Consider the following 17,642-nt stretch of genomic DNA (forward strand, 5'->3'; position numbering starts at 1 on the left):
ATTGATCACGGTGTAAGTTTGTGTAGCCAAATGGAATGAGGATGAGCTTTGGAGTTTGAGAGGCGTGGATCAAAATATTTTTACCTTAGCGATGTGATATTTTGTTAGCTACTTTAGTGCTCTGTCTCAATTTTCTTATGTGTAAAATGGGGATAATAATTATATGTACAGCTCTCTCTCGTGTGTGTCGTGTGTGTGTGCGTGTGTGTGTGTGTATAGCCACATTATGATGTAGATATTATTATACCCATTTTACACTTAAGAAAATGTGACTATACATATTTCTATAGTGAGAAGATAGATATGAAGTACCTAGAACCGTGATAACATGAATTAATTTATGTAAAAGTTAGAAAACAATTAACAAGGTACCTAATAAGTGTTCAATAATTATTACTTCTCTTATTATTAGAACATAGGTGGTATTCAATAAACATCTGGGATTTTGAAAGAACATTCTTTACTTCAACCATGACAAATAGGATGTCCTTCAATGAAATCAATAAGTCCTTATAAATTAAAACCAAAAATCATAATAATATGTTCAAAAAGGTATCCCTGTTTTTTTATTCAAGTCCTAAAAATACAGTGGTGGGGAATAGCCTTTTATTCAGTTATTTAGGTTAAAACTTATTAATTTTTTGGAAAGAACAGAAAAAAGTGAGATGTTTAAAACCCATTTAAATATTTCCTTAATTTGAATTTATTTTTCTTTATACATGAATACATATTTTCTCATCTCAAGCATTTTTATTCACCTACCTCACATTTCTTGTTTTATATAGCCTCTCATAGTAAAAAGGAAACTAGTCAAAGCATTTCACATTGGAAGTAGTATGTTTAGTTCTTAAATAATTTAGAAATATTACTGGTTTTAATGGTACATGGAAGTATCCCAAAATCTTGTTGGGGCAAACATTTATTGTAATTTTATTTCTAATGTCTTTTAGTTTGCCATCTTTTGGTGAAATTTTTTGGCCTGAAAGGCAGAAAAAAAACCAACAATATTTAAGAAATTGTTTCCATAGTGCTCATTGCTTCTAACAAACATTTGGGTTTATAAAATTTAACTTTGTTGTAGAAACACTTTACATTTGTCAATGATAGTTCAGAAGAAAATTTTGTTATTTTGCATATGATTTAGGAAGACATTCTACTATGATAACAGTCACCAGTTTCCTCAAAAAATATTAAGAAAGAAAGAAAGAAAGAAAAAAATCCTGGATGAATAGAAACAGCTGTCTTATTCAACAAAAACTGAAACAAAAGCTTTATAAAAAAAAAATTCACTTGGCATGTTATACCCCTAGTATTAGGATACATAATGTTTGAATTTTTTTCTTTGTGCATCTTTTGTGCACTTGAAATAATTCATTTGCATGTGAATGGAAGAAAGCAAAATTATATTCCAAGGTTCATGAAAAGAAATTATTGATTGGCTCTTTTAATTGGGCAAACACCATCTGAACCACTTTCTCTATTTATTTTCAGCCTTGACATTAACTTAAACCTTCTCTTCAGTGAAAATAATGTTTGTCGTGTGAAGTTCTAAGTTACTCTAAATATTACATCATAATCTATAAAGGAAGAGGATATTTTAACACTTGGTCCTATGGTCATCCCTCTTTATAGGATTGACTCTTTAAAAATTATGAAGTGATGCAGAGGTTTTATTTAGCACTGCTGCTCCTTTGTGCAAGATGCCAAGTGCCCTCATGAAGTGGTGGTGGTTCTCACTTTGGTTCCTATTCACTCATACCCTTCTAATTTAGTGACTAATTCTCTTCTATCCCTCCTAATGTTCGTAGATGACATACTTGTCTTGTATCTTCTTCCTTTAGGGCACAATCTCAAATAGTTATATTGGCTAGGCAGCTAACATAAAGAAAATGGGTCACAGGGACTGTAAACAAAAGGAAGGCGCATGCCCCATCATAATGGGGACAACAGATGATTGCCATATAGGATTATTGACCTTACATTGATTGATATATTGATCTGTCTTCTAACTTCTCATGAAAAGCTAAATGTATTTTTGGAAAAAATATGAAATTTCCTAGTTTTTCAATGCTGGCAACTACTTTTTTTTGAAAAAGAATGTTCTGGATTACACTGTATGAGTTACATAAAGCTTATCCATGGGCTACATGTAACTTGAAAAGTGACCAGTTTGCCACCTTTGTTTTAGGGGCTTGCTTTGTGTTCTGGGTGTTAATGACTTAATAACATAAATATATTCCTGTCATTGTAATTTGTAATTCATATCTTCTTTACTTCTTCCTCTCTCCATTCGGTTATGTATTTCTGAAATGCTTACTATGCAAATAAATGACTTACTAGACTTTGGTTACTGTTCTAGGCACTGGGAATGCAGCCTAATTTTGTCCCCTTTGCCAAGGATCTAAGAGTTTATGTGAGAGTCAGAATATAAAGAGGCATGACACAGCATGATAAATGTCATAGAAGAGAGATACCAAACTTTCTCAGGTAATACAATCTTAACTTAAATGAGTAAAATGACTATATCTCCCTCTAGCAGTTCTCTGAGAGGAGATAGTGATGGCAGAATGTTCAGGAAACCTGATATGGTGGGGAGAGATTTGTGGGAAGATGGGCCTTTCAGTTCCTCCTAAAGAGCATCCTTGTCATTTGGCAATTGAAAAATACGATGCTTTCATTCTACCCTTTGACATCTACTGAGTGTTATTTCTAAAATGAAATGCTCAGAAGAGTCAATAGACTGTTCCCTTTTTATATTGCTTTGACTAGGTGTCAGCAGTTGCAATCGTATCAGATCATTTATTACTCTGAGAAAATCCCTTGACAAAACTCAGAGATTAATTTATTGTTGGTGAGCTACTCAGGAGATATTTCTACTTCTTCCCATAATAGAGAGAGATGCTCACAGTTCAGGCCAGGTTTGTTATTATGGCTTTGTATGAAATATAAGCATCTAAGAGAAGGGAGTCAAAGTGAAATCTTGACTTGGTTTCAAATCAAAACCAAATCTCCATGCACTGTCTAAATTCTAGGCTTTCTTTATTGCAAGGGCAGTTCATGCAGAGAAAAGATAAGAGTACCCAGTAAACAAGTAGCTTTTTGGATAGCAGATAAAACTGCACAATGAAAGCACTTGACTGATGGATGGAAAATGTTATTTGTCTGCCTTGAGTTGATACTATATTTTATGGGAAGTGAGGTAATACCTGCATTGCAAGTGAGAACAGGCAAATTTCCTGAAATTGTCCATTTGGCAATGAGTTGATATAACTTTAAGGAAAAATTAGTATTCTGTGCTGAATCATTTCTAAAGAAAACTCCAGAGACTTCTAACAGCAATATTTTTTGGAGGTTGGAAATGAGATAAATATTTCCTTTGCAAGTCAGCAGGAGCTATAGAATGTACAGAAGGCACAACTAATTATGGTGTTACATGAACAAAAGCTCTCAGCATCCACAAAGGCCTCTGCAGAGCAGGTTACATTAAGTTAATTTTTAAGGCTCAGAACACTTTAAAGGGGTATTTCTTTAAAAAATAAGTTAAATATTTTTTTTCATTTTCCCACTTTCACCTGCCAAATCAGCTATTTCAAACTTATAGGAGAATTCACCGTTTCTCCTCTTGGGCTTACTCTCAGCAATAGTCTGAAGGTATTTGGAGGTCTCTATGTTATCAGCATAGGATATGGAACATGATATTTGAATGTTGCACCTGCTACTTGTTAGTTGTATGGCCTTAGACTTGTTGTTGAACTTTCTTATACCTCAGTTTACTCATTTTAAAAGTAGGGGTAGTGGGCTTCCCTGGTGGTGCAGTGGTTGAGAGTCCACCTGCTGATGCAGGGGACACGGGTTCGTGCCCCGGTCCGGGAAGATCCCACATGCTGCGGAGCAGCTGGGCCTGCGCGTCCGGAGCCTGTGCTCCGCAACGGGAGAGGCCACAACAGTGAGAGGCCCGCGTACCGCAAAAAAATCAATAAATAAAGAATTACAGACTTAAATGTAAGACTCAAAACTATAAAACTTCTAGAAGAAAAAATAAACTGTATGCTGTTTGACATTGGTCTTAGTAATGCTTTTTTGCATATCTCTTTAGTATGCTTACTGTGCTTTTTTGCATATGTCTCCTTGGGCAAGGGAAGCAAAAGTGAAAATAAACATCAAACTAAAGAAGCTTTTGCACAGGGAAGGAAGCTATCAATAAAATGAAAAGGCCACCTCTTGAATGGGAGAAGATATTTGTAAATGATATATTTGATAAGGAGTTAATATCCACAAGATACAAAGAACTCATACAATTTGACATAAAACCCAAAACAACCTGATTGAAAACTGGGTAGAGGTCCTTAATAGGCATTTTTCTAAAGACATACAGATGGCCAACAGACACATGAAAAGATGCTCAGCATCGCTGATCATCAGGGAAGTGCAGATCAAAAGCAAATTGAGATATCACCTCACAACTCTCAGAATGGCTCTTATCAAAAAGAAAACAAAAAGTCAGTGTTGGTGAGGATGTAGAGAAAAGTGAACCCTCATGCACTTTTTGTGGGAATGTAAATTGGTGAAGCCACTGTGGAGTACAATAAAAAGATTCCTCAAAAATTAAAAATAGAACTACCATATGATCCAGAAATTTCAGTCCTGTGTATTTATCCAATAAAAATGAAAACAGTCATTCAAAAACATATATGAACCCCTATGTTCATTGCAGCATTATTTCCAGTAGCCAAGATATGGAAGCAATCTAAGTGCCTACCAATAGATGAATGGATAAAGAAGTTGTGTGAGATGTATTTATATATACACACATACATACACACAGAATAGAATATTACTCAGCCATAAAAAGAAAGAAATCTTGCTCTTTGTGACAACATGGAGGGACCTAGCGGGTAGTATGCTAAGTGAAGTATGTCAGATGCAGAGTGACTAATACTGTATGATTTCATTTACGTGTGGAATCTAAAAAGCAGAACAAATGAACAAACATAACAAAAGAGAAACAGAGTTATAGATAAAGAGAAGAAGCAGGTGGTTGCCAGAGGGACGTGGGTGGGAGGATGAGTGAAATAAGTGAGGGAGATTGAGAGGTACAAACTTCGGGTTGAAAAAGAAATGAATCAGTTTATGAAATATACAGTGTGGGGAATATAGTCAGTAATTATGTAATATCTTTGCATGGTGTCAGATTGTAACTAGAATTATCATGATGTTCATTTTGAAATGTATGCAAGTATTGAATTACTATGTGTACATCAGGAACTAACCTAGTGTTGTAGGTCAGTTAAACTTCAAAAATGAACCAACTCATAGAAAAAGAGATCAGATTTGTAGTTACCAGAGGTGGGTGTGGTGGGAGGGGAATTGGATCAAGGTAGTTAAAAGGTACAAACTTCCAGTTATGAGATAAATAAGTGCTAGGGATCTAATGTACAACATGATAAATATAATTAACCCCAGTATATGTTATATATAAAAGTTGTTAAGAGTAAATTCTGAGTTCTCATCACGAAGAAAACTTTTCTTTTCAATTTCTTTAATTTTGAATCTATGTGAGATAATGTATGGTCACTAAGCTTTAATAAGTGATAATCATTTCATGATGTATATAAGTCAAATCTTTATACTGTACACCTTAAACTTATATAGTGCTGTATGTCAATTATATCTGAATACAACTGGATGAAAACAAAGATCCGATAGACTTGAGAAAAAAATTAACATTATTATTCAGTCAACCAAGTGCTGAGCATATATTTTCCCCTCTCCCAGCAATAGTATATCTCTAAGATATGTAGAAAATATGGCCTCTGCTCTCAAAGTATTTATAGAATAGTTTGAAAGACATACACACACACACACACACACACACACACACACACACACACACAGAGTAAATGGAACAGACTAAATAATATGTGATTCTGAGCACTTAACATTTCAGAAAATCTTGGTAAGACTGGTTACTTATTTCTATCAAAAATTTCACATAATACTAACTCATTCATAGTGGGGTTTAAATGACTGATAGCTGGTTCTTTCCTGATAACAGTAGAAGCAGGAAAAATAGATTGCTAAGCATCAGAAAGGTAAAGGGGCTTGGAGGGGATGTGTGTTGGGAGAGGGAATAGTACAAAAAGATGAGTAATGGGATGCTGGAGACAGCTTTTGCAAAGTAACTTTGCCTCTGGCTGCCTTTCCTGAAATCCACGTGAATACATCCTTGAATAAGCATTAAATAGTAGTCTAGAAATGCTAAGCCAAATCTCAATTTTAGCTATGATTTTTTAAAGTTATTTATTTTCTCTATTTTGGGGACAACAATTACGTCTTGTTTATTGTTGTATTCTCAGCATCTAATGTGCTAACATAAGTGCCTGATATATATTTAATATTCTTCCAAGGAGCTACTATTATTTGAATTTTCTACTAATCGTTTTCATCCTCTTTGTGAGTTATTTCTCTGTTTGCCCTCAAGTTACAGTGTCCCTAGATTCTATCTTCAGACCCTTATTTTCTTGTTCTACACACTTTCACTATGTCTACTTATTCTTCATTGATCACCTTTTTTCTGATGACCAGGCAGTGTAGGGTAGTAACTTCAATTGCAGGCATGGGCTTTGGAATCAAACATAAGTTCAAGTTCAGTTTTACCATTTACTAGCTATGGTATCTAGGGCCTAGGAATACTTCTTTGATCCTTAGCTTACTCTTTTGTTAAAAAGGTTTTAATGATAATACCTAACTCATAGCGTTATCATGAGAATTAGATGAAATATTAAGTATAAATGAAACAGCACAGTCTTGGGAATTTAATGAGTACTCACTAAATGTCAGCTGCTTTTACTTTTGTTTGTAAAGCTTTATTGAAATATTATAATTCACATGTCATATAATTCACCCGTTTAAAGCATACAATTCAGTGTTTTTAGGTAAATTTATAGGGTTGTGCAACTGTCACCACAGTCTAATTTTACATCAGTTTTTTTTCTCCCAGAAGCCAGTAGCCATTGGCAGTCATTCCCCATATCCCCCACTCCCAGCCCTAGGAAACCACTAATATCCTTTCTGTCTCTATAGATTTGACTTTTCTGGACATTTTATGTAAATGGAATCATGCAACATAGAATAATATTTTCAAGGTTCATCCATGTTATAGTGTTTATTAGCAATTCTTTTTATTGTTGAATATGCCATTGTATCAATATACCGCATGTTATTTATCCACTCATCAGTTGGCAAACATTTGGTGGTTTCCACTTTGCGTCTCTTATGGATAATGCTGCTGTGAACATTTGTGTGCGAGCATTCGTGAGGACCTACATTTTTATTTACCTTGGGGTATATACTTAGGAGTAGGTATCTAACTACTGAGTCATATGTTAACTCAATGTTTAAGATTTTGAGGAAATGCCAAATTGTTATCCACAGCAGCAGTATTATACATTCCCACCAGCAGTGTATGAAGGTTCCAGTTGCCTACATCTTCACTAACATTTGTTATTGTCTGCTTTTTTAAAGAAAACAATTTAAGGCATGAAGTGGTATCTCGTGGTTTTGATTTACATTTCTCAAATGACTATTTTGTGCATTTTTATGTGCATAATCGATAATTGTGTGTCTTCTTCAGAGAAAATCTTGTGATATAATAAGAAATATATATTTGGTCTCTGCCCCTGGTTCCTGGCACAGAACTCCTAAAACCCTTGAATTTCCTGAGTGATGGTGATGATTGGAACATCTTACAGAGATCTCTTAAATACCTTGGAATTTCCTGGGTGGTAAGGAGTGTCTTTTGTTCAAATCAGGCACCTCTTCGTGGGCTCCTGGATAGCTTCAGGATGGGGGCTAATCATCACAAAGACCGAGTCATGATTAGAAACTTGGAACTTTCAGCCTCACCCCCATCCTGTGGGGAGAGGAGAGAGGAGGACTCTAGATTGAGTTAATAGTTGATCATGCTTATGTGACAAAGCCTCCATAAAAATCCCTGAAATATGGGGTTCATAGAACTTCCAGGTTGATGAATATATCCAGATACTTGGAGGGCAGTACACCCCAACTCCGTGGGAACAGAAGCTCCTTACTCAGGATTCTTCTGGATCCTTTCCTATGTATGTACTTCATCTTGCTTTTCATCTGTATCTTTTATAATATTCATTGTAATAAACTGGTAACAATAAGTAGATGTTTCCCTGAGTTTTGTGAGCTATTCCAACAGATTACTGAACCTAAGCAGTGGGAGGTTGTGAGAAACTCCGACTTCGTAGCCAAGTTGGACAGCAATGTGAGTACCCTGAGGACTCATAACTTGTGACTGGCATCTGAAGTGAGGGCAGTCTTGTGAGACTGAGCCCTTAAGCCTGTGGAATCTGATGCTAGCCAACTACCTGGAGTAATTGAACTACATTCTAGGACACCCATTGGTGCCCTGAGAGCTGGAAAATTGGTTGGTGTGGGGGAAAACCCACGCATTTGGTGTCAGAAGTGTTGTGAGTGGCGAAACAGTTTTCCTTCAAATCTGTTGCCTGTATTTTAATTAGGTTATTTGTCCTTTTATTATTGAATTTAAAGTGTTCTTCATATATTCTCAATTCAATTCTCTAATCAGACATGATTTGTAAAGATTTCCCCCGATTCTGTGGGTAGTCTTTTCACTTTCTTGATGGTGTCTTTTGAAGCAGAAAAGTTTTTAATTCTCATGTAGTTCAATTTATCTGTTTTCTTTTGTCACTTGTGCTTTGGGTGGCATACCTAAGAAATCATTGCTCAATCCAAGATCATGGGCATTTACTCTTTTACTTCCTTCCAAGAATTTTATAGTTTAACTCTTACAATTAGATCTTCGATCTATTTTGAATTACTTTTTGTTTATATTGTAATGTAGGGGGTCCAACTTCATGCTTTCACAAGTGGATATCCATTTATCACAGTATCACTTATTGAAAAGATTACTCTTTCTCATTGAATTGTCTTGGCATCATTGTGAAAAATCAACATATCATAAATGTATGGGTTTATGTCTGTACTGTCATTTTTATTCCATTGATCTGTATGTCTATCCAAGATGCTTTTAAGTTTTCAGTGTATAAATCTTGCACTTTTTTGGTAAATATATACTTAAGTATTTTGGGTTTTTCGTTATATGAAATGAAATTTCTATAATTTCATACTTTCATTTTTGCTTTTTCTTAGCTAGTATGTAGTTATTGTAAATTGATCTTGTATCCTGCAGCCTCACTGAACTCATTTATTGTAATAGTTTTTTTAATGGTTTCCATAGGATTTTCTATATACAAGAACATGTCATCTGCAAAAAGAGTTTTAGTTTTTCTTTTCCAATCTAGATGCCTTTATTTTTTTCATGCCTAGTTTCCCTACCTAGAGTTTCCAGTACAATGTTGAATACAAGTGGTGTGAGCAGATATCTTTGTATTGTTCCTGAATTTAGGAAGTATTTCAGTCTTATACCATTTTTTTTAACATCTTTATTGGAGTATAATAACTTTACAATGGTGTGTTAGTTTCTGCTTCATAACAAAGTGAATCAGTTATACATATACATATGTTCCCATATCTCTTCCCCCTTGCGTCTCCCGCCCCCCCAATCCCGCCCCCCCCCATCCCACCCCTCTAGGTGGTCACAAAGCACCGAGCTGATCTCCCTGTGCTACGTGGCTGCTTCCCACTAGCTATCTATTTTACGTTTGGAGGTGTATATATGTCCATGCCACTCTCTCACTTTGTCACAGCTTACCCTTCCCCCTCCCCATATTCTCAAGTCCATTCTCTAGTAGGTCTGTGTCTTTATTCCCGTCTTACCCCTAGGTTCTTCATGACATTTTTTTTTCTTAGATTCCATATATATGTGTTAGCATATGGTATTTGTCTTTCTCTTTCTGACTTACTTCACTCTGTATGACAGACTCTAGGTCCATCCACCTCACTACAAATAACTCAATTTCATTTCTTTTTATGGCTGAGTAATATCCCATTGTATATATGTGCCAAATCTTTATCCATTCATCCGATGATGGAAACTTAGGTGGCTTCCATGTCCTGGCTATTGTTAATAGAGCTGCAATGAACATTTTGGTACATGACTCTTTTTGAATTATGGTTTTCTCAGGGTATATGCCCAGTAGTGGGATTGCTGGGTCATACGGTAGTTCTATTTGTAGTTTTTTACGGAACCTCCATACTGTTCTCCATAGTAGCTGTACCAATTCACATTCCCACCAGCAGTGCAAGAGGGTTCCCTTTTCTCCACACCCTCTCCAGCATTTACTGTTTGTAGATTTTTTGATGATGGCCATTCTGACCACTGCGAGATGATATCTCATTGTAGTTTTGATTTGCATTTCTCTAATGATTAATGATGTTGAGCATTCTTTCATGTGTTTGTTGGCAGTCTGTATATCTTCTTTGGAGAAATGTCTATTTAGGTCTTCTGCCCATTTTTGGATTGGGTTGTTTGTTTTCTTGTTATTGAGCTGCATGAGCTGCTTGTAAATTTTGGAGATTAATCCTTTGTCATTTGCTTCATATGCAAATATTTTCTGCCATTCTGAGGGTTGTCCTTTGGTCTTGCTTATGGTTTCCTTTGCTGTGCAAAAGTTTTGAAGTTTCATTAGGTCCCATTTGTTTATTTTTGTTTTTATTTCCATTTCCCTAGGAGGTGGGTCAAAAAGGATCTTGCTGTGATTTATGTCATAGAGTGTTCTGCCTATGTTTTCCTCTAAGAGTTTGATAGTGTCAGGCCTTACAATTAGGTCTTTAATCCATTCTGAGCTTATTTTTGTGTATGGTGTTAGCAAGTGTTCTAATCTCATACTTTTACATGTACCTGTCCAGTTTTCCGAGCACCACTTATTGAAGAGGCTGTCCTTTCTCCACTGTACATTCCTGCCTCCTTTATCAAATATAAGGTGACCAGGGGCTTCCCTGGCGGTGCAGTGATTGAGAGTCTGCCTGCTGATGCAGGGGACACGGGTTCGTGCCCAGGTCCAGGAGGATCCCACATGCCACGGAGCGGCTGGGTCCATGACCTATGGCCGCTGAGCCTGCGTGTCCAGAGCCTGTGCTCCACAATGGGAGAGGCCACAAGGGTGAGAGGCCTGCGTCCCGAAAAAAAAAAAAAAAGGATAAGGTGACCATGTATGCGTGGGTTTATCTCTGGGCTTTCTATCCTGTTCCATTGATCTATATTTCTGTCTTTCTGCCAGTACCATACTGTCTTGATTACTGTAGCTTTGTAGTAAAGTCTGAAGTCAGGGAGCCTGATTCCGCCAGCTCTGTTTTTCATTCTCAAGATTGCTTTGGCTATTCGGGGTCTTTTGTGTTTCCATACAAATGGTGAAATTTTTTGTTCTAGTTCTGTGAAAAATGCCAGTGGTAGTTTGATAGGGATTACATTGAATCTGTAGATAGCTTTGGGTAGTAGAGTCATTTTCACAGTGTTGATTCTTCCAATCCAAGATCATGGTATAATTTCTCCATATGTTTGTATCACCTTTAATTTCTTTCATCAGTGTCTTATAATTTTCTGCATACAGGTCTTTTGTCTGTTAGGTAGGTTTATTCCTGGGTATGTTATTCTTTCTGTTGCAATGGTAATGGGAGTGTTTTCTTGATTTCACTTTCAGATTTTTCATCATTAGTGTATAGGAATGCCAGAGATTTCTGTGCATTAATTTTGTATCCTGCTACTTTACCAAATTCATTGATTAGCTCTAGTAGTTTTCTGGTAGCATCTTTAGCATTATCTGTGTATAATATCATGTCATGTGCAAACAGTGACAGCTTTACTTCTTTTCCAATTTGGATTCCTTTTATTTCCTTTTATTCTCTGATTGCTGTGGCTAAAACTTCCAAAACTATTTTGAATAAGAGTGGTGAGAGTGGGCAACCTTGTCTTGTTCCTGATCTTATTGGAAATGGTTTCAGTTTTTCACCATTGAAGACGATGTTGACTGTGGGTTTGTCATGTATGGCCTTTATTATGTTGAGGACAGTTCCCTCTATGCCTACTTTCTGCAGGGTTTTTTATCATAAATGGGTGTTGAATTTTGTCGAAAGCTTTCTCTGCATCTATTGAGATGATCATATGGTTTTTCTCCTTCAGTTTGTTAATATGGTGTATCACGTTGATTGATTTGCGTATATTGAAGAATCCTTGCTTTCCTGGAATAAACCCCACTTGATCATGGTGTATGATCCTTTTAATGTGCTGTTGGATTCTGTTTGCTAGTATTTTGTTGAGGATTTTTGCATCTATGTTCATCAGTGATATTGGCCTGTAGTTTTCTTTCTTTGTGACATCCTTGTCTGGTTTTGGTATCAGGGTGATGGTGGCCTCGTTGAATGAGTTTAGGAGTGTTCCTCCCTCTGATGTATTTTATAAGAGTTTGAGAAGGATATGTGTTAGCTCTTCTCTAAATGTTTGATAGAATTCGCCTGTGAATCCATCTGGTCCTGGGGTTTTGTTCGTTGGAAGATTTTTAATCACAGTTTCAATTTCAGTGCTTGTGATTGGTTTGTTCATATTTTCTGTTTCTTCCTGATTCAGTCTTTGCAGGTTGTGCATTTCTAAGAATTTGTCCATTTCTTTCAGGTTGTCCGTTTTATTGGCATAGAGTTTCTTGTAGTGATCTCTCATGATCTTTTGTATTTCTGCAGTGTCAGTTGTTACTTCTCCTTTTACATTTCTAATTCTAGTGATTTGAGTCATCTCCCTTTTTTTTTTTGATGACGCTGGCTAATGGTTTATCAGTTTTGTTTATCTTCTCAAAAAACCAGCTTTTAGTTTCATTGATCCTTGCTATTGTTTCCTTCATTTCTTTTTCATTTATTTCTCATCTGATCTTTATGATTTCTTCTGCTAATTTTGGGGTTTTTTTGTTCTTCTTTCTCTAATCACTTTAGGTGCAAGGTTAGGTTGTTTATTTGAAATGTTTCCTGTTTCTTAAGGTAGGATTGTATTGCTATAAAATTCCCTCTTAGAACTGCTTTTGCTGCATCCCATAGGTTTTGGGTCGTCGTGTCTCCATTGTCATTTGTTTCTAGGTATTTTTTGATTTCTTCAGAGATCACTTGGTTATTAAGTAGTGCATTGTTTAGCCTGCATATGTTTGTATTTTTTACAGCACTTTTCCCGTAGTTGATATCTAGTCTCATAGTGTTGTGGTCAGAAAAGATACTTGATACAATTTAAATTTCTTAAATTGACCAAGGCTTGATTTGTGACCCACGATATGATCTATCCTGGAGAATGTTCCATGAGCACTTGAGAAAAATGTGTATTCTGTTTTTCTTGGATGGAATGTCCTATAAATATCAATTAAGTCCATCTTGTTTAATGTATCATTTAAAGCTTGTGTTTCTTATTTACTTTCATTTTGGATGATATGTCCATTGGTGAAAGTGGGATGTTAAAGTCCCCTACTATGAATGTGTTACTGTAGATTTCCCCTTTTACGGCTGTTGCTATGTGCCTTATGTATTGAGGTGCTCCTTCGTTGGGTGCATAAATATTTACAATTGTTATGTCTTCTTCTTGGATCGATCCCTTGAATAGTATGTAGTGTCCGTCTTTTCTCTTGTAATAGTCTTTATTTTAAAGTCTATTTTGTGTGATATGAGAATTGCTACTCCAGCTTTCTTTTGATTTCCATTTTCATGGAATATCTTTTTCATCCCCTCACTTTCAGTCTGTATGTGTCTCTAGGTCTGAAGTGGGTCTCTTTTAGACAGCATATATATGGGTTTTGTTTTTGTATCCATTCAGCCAGTCTGTGTCTTTTGGTGGGAGCATTTAATCCATGTACATTTTAGGTAATTATTGATATGTATGTTCCTATTCCCATTTTCTTAATTGTTTTGGGTTTGTTATTGTTGTTCTTTTCCTTCTCTTGTGTTTCTTGCCTAGAGAAGTTCCTTTAGCATTTGTTGTAAAGCTGGTTTGTTGGTGCTGAACTCTGTCAGCTTTTGCTTGTCTGTAAAAGTTTTAATTTCTCTGTCAAATCTGAATGAGATCCTTGCTGCATAGAGTAATCTTGGTTGTAGGTTTTTCTCCTTCATCACTTTAAATATGTCCTGCCACTCGCTTCTGGCTTGCAGAGTTTCTGCTGAAAGATCAGCTGTTAACCTTATGGGGATTCCCTTGTGTGTTATTTGTTGTTTTTCCCTTGCTGCTTTTAATATGTTTTCTTTGTATTTAATTTTTGATAGTTCGATTAATATGTGTCTTGGAGTGTTTCTCCTTGGGTTTATCCTGTGTGGGAATCTCTGTGCTTCCTGGACTTGATTAACTATTTGCTTTCCCATATTAGGGATGTTTTCAACTATAATCTCTTCAAATAGTTTCTCAGTCCCTTTCTTTTTCTCTTCTTCTTCTGGGACCCCTATAATTCAAATGTTGGTGTGTTTAATGTACCTCAGAGGTCTCTGAAACTGTGCTCAATTTGTTTCATTCTTTTTTCCTTATTCTGCTCTGCAGTAGTTATTTCCACTATATTATCTTCCAGGTCACTTATCTGTTCTTCTGCCTCAGTTATTCTGCTATTGATCCCTTCTAGAGAATTTTAAATTTCATTTATTGTGTTGTTCATCATTGCTTGTTTCCTCTTTAGTTCTTCTAGGCCCTTGTTAAATGTTTCTTGCATTTTCTCTATTCTATTTCCAAGATTTTGGATCATCTTACTATCATTCTGAATTCTTTTTCAGGTAGACTGCCTATTTCCTCTTCGTTTGTTAGGTCTGGTGGGTTTTATCTTGCTTCTTCATCTGCTGTGTGTTTTTCTGTCTTCTCATTTTGCTTATCTTACTGTGTTTGGGGTCTCCTTTTTGCAGGCTGCAGGTTCATAGTTCCCTTTGTTTTTGGTGTCTGTCCCCAGTGGCTAAAGTTGGTTCAGTGGGTTGTGTAGGCTTCCTGGTGGAGGGGACTAGTGCCTGTGTTCTGGTGGATGAGGCTAGATCTTGTCTTTCTGTTGGGCAGGTCCACGTCTGGTGGTGTGTTTTGGGGTGTCTTTGGCCTTATTATGATTTTACGTAGCCTCTCTGCTAATGGGTGGGGTTGTGCTCCTGTCTTGCTAGTTGTTTGGCATAGGGTGTCCAGCACTGTAGCTTGCTGGTTGTTGAGTGAAGCTGGGTGTTGGTGTTGAGATGCAGATCTCTGGGAGATTTTCGCCATTTGATATTAGGTGGAGCTGGGAGGTCTCTTCCGGACCAGTGTCCTGAAGTTGGCTCTCCCACCTCAGAGGCACAGCACTGACTCCTGGCTGCAGCATCAAGAGCCTTTCATCCACATGGCTCAGAATAAAAGGGAGAAAAAGTACAAAATAAGAAAGAAAGAGGATAAAATAAAGTAAGATAAAATGAAGTTATTAAAATAAAAAATTATTATTAAGAAGAAAATTGTTTTAAAGTAAAAAAGAAACAAAAAAAGAACAACAACAAAAAAAACATACAGAGAAAACCCTAGGACAAATGGTGAAAGCAAAACTATGCAGACAAACTCTCACACAGAAGAATACACATACACTGTCACAAAATGAGGAAAAGGGGAAAAAATAATATATCTTGCTCTCAAAGTCCACCTCCTCAATTTGGGATGATTCTTTGTCTATTCAGGTATTCCACAGATGCAGCGTACATCAAGTTGATTGTGGAGATTTAATCCGCTGTTCCTGAGGCTGCTGGGAGAGATTTCCCTTTCTCTTTTTTCACACAGCTCCCGGGGTTCAGCTTTGGATTTGGCCCTGTCTCTGCGTGTAGGTCCCCGGAGGGTGTCTGTTCTTCGCTCAGACAGGACGGGGTTAAAGGAGCAGCTGATTAGGGCGCTCTGGCTCACTCAGGCCAGGGGGAGGGAGCGGCACGGACTGCAGGGCGAGCCTGTGGTGGCAGAGGGCAGTTTGACATTGCACCAGCCTGAGGCGTGCCGTGTGTTCTCCCGGGAGAGTTGTCCCTGGATCCCGGGACTCTGGCAGTGGCGGGCTGCACAGGCTTCCGGGAGGTGAGGTGTGGAGAGTGACCTGTGCTCGCACACAGGCTTCTTGGTGGCGGCAGCAACAGCCTTAGCATCTCATGCCCGTCGCTGGGGTCTGCGCTGATAGCCGTGGCTCGCGCCCGTCTCTGGAGCTCCTTTAAGCAGCGCTCTTAATCCCCTCTCCTCACACACCAGGAAAGAAAGAGGGAAGAAAGAGTCTCTTGCCTCTTCGCCCGGGTCCAGACTTTTTCCCGGACTCCCTCCCGGCTAGCCGTGGTGTACTAACCCCTTCAGGCTATGTTCACGCTGCCAACCCCAGTCCTCTCCCTGGGATCCCACCGAAGCCTGAGCCTCAGCTACCAGCCCCCGCCTGCCCCAGCAGGTGAACAGACAAGCCTCTTGGGCTGGTGAGTGCCGGTCGGCACCGAGACTCTGTGTGGGAATCTCACTGCTTTGCCCTCTGCACCCCTGTTGCTGTGCTCTCCTCCGCGGCCCTGAAGCTTCCGCCCTTCGCCACCCGCTGTGTCTGCCCACGAAAGGGCTTCCTAGTGTGTGGAAAGCTTTCGTCCTTCACAGCTCCCTCCCACTAGTGTGGGTCCCGTCCCTATTCTATTGTCTCTGTTTATTCTTTTTTCTTTTGCCCTGCCCAGGTACGTGGGGAGTTTCTTGCCTTTTGGGAAGTCTGAGGTCTTCTGCCAGTGTCCAGTGGGTGTTCTGTAGGAGTTGTTCCACGTGTAGATATATTTCTGATATCTGTGGGGAGGAAGGTGATCTCCGTGTCTTACTCTTCCGCCATCTTCCCCCCTCCAGTCTTATACTGTTAATTGTGATGTTATCTGTGAGTTTTCATAGATGCCTTTTTTCAGGCTGAGGAAGTTCACTTCTATTCCTAATTTTTGAGTGTTTTTATCATGTCAAGATACTGGATCTTTTCACATACTTTTTCTGCATGTATTGAGATGATGATGTGGGTTTTGCTCTTAATTCTTATAATATGGTGTATTACATTGACTTTTTAATGTTGAAGCAACTGTGCAACCCTGGAATAAATACCCCTTATTAATGATTTAGAATCCTTTTTATATGTTGCTGGATTTGCTTTACTAGTATTTTGTTGAGAATTTTTGTGTTAATATTCACATTACTAGTCCGTAGGTTTTTTTTCTACTATTTTTGTCTGGTTTTGATATAAGGGCAACATAAGTCTCATAGAATGAGTTTGGAGGGTTCCTTTCTCTTCGTTTTTTTTTGTTTGTTTGTTTGTTTTTTGTGGTACGCGGGCCTCTCACTGTTGTGGCCTCTCCCGTTGTGGAGCATAGGCTCCAGATGTGCAGGCTCAGCAGCCATGGCTCACGGGCCCAGCCGCTCCGTGGCATGTGGGATCTTCCCAGACCGGGGCACGAACCCATGTCCCCTGCATCGGCAGGCAGACTCTCAACCACTGCGCCACCAGGGAAGCCCTCTTTATTTATTTTTTTGGAAGAGTTTGTGAAGGATTAGTGTTTATTCTTCTCTAAATGTTTGGTGGAATTCTCCAGTGAAGCCATCTGGTCCTGAACCTTTGTGTATTATGGAAATTTTTTAAACTTACTGGTATTCAATCTCTTTACTTTTTTAGATAAGATTTTCTATTTCTTTTTGAGTCAGTTTCAGT

The sequence above is a fragment of the Leucopleurus acutus genome (genome assembly GCF_964270905.1).
Source record: "Leucopleurus acutus genome assembly, chromosome: X".
NCBI classification, from domain to species: Eukaryota; Metazoa; Chordata; class Mammalia; order Artiodactyla; family Delphinidae; genus Leucopleurus; species Leucopleurus acutus.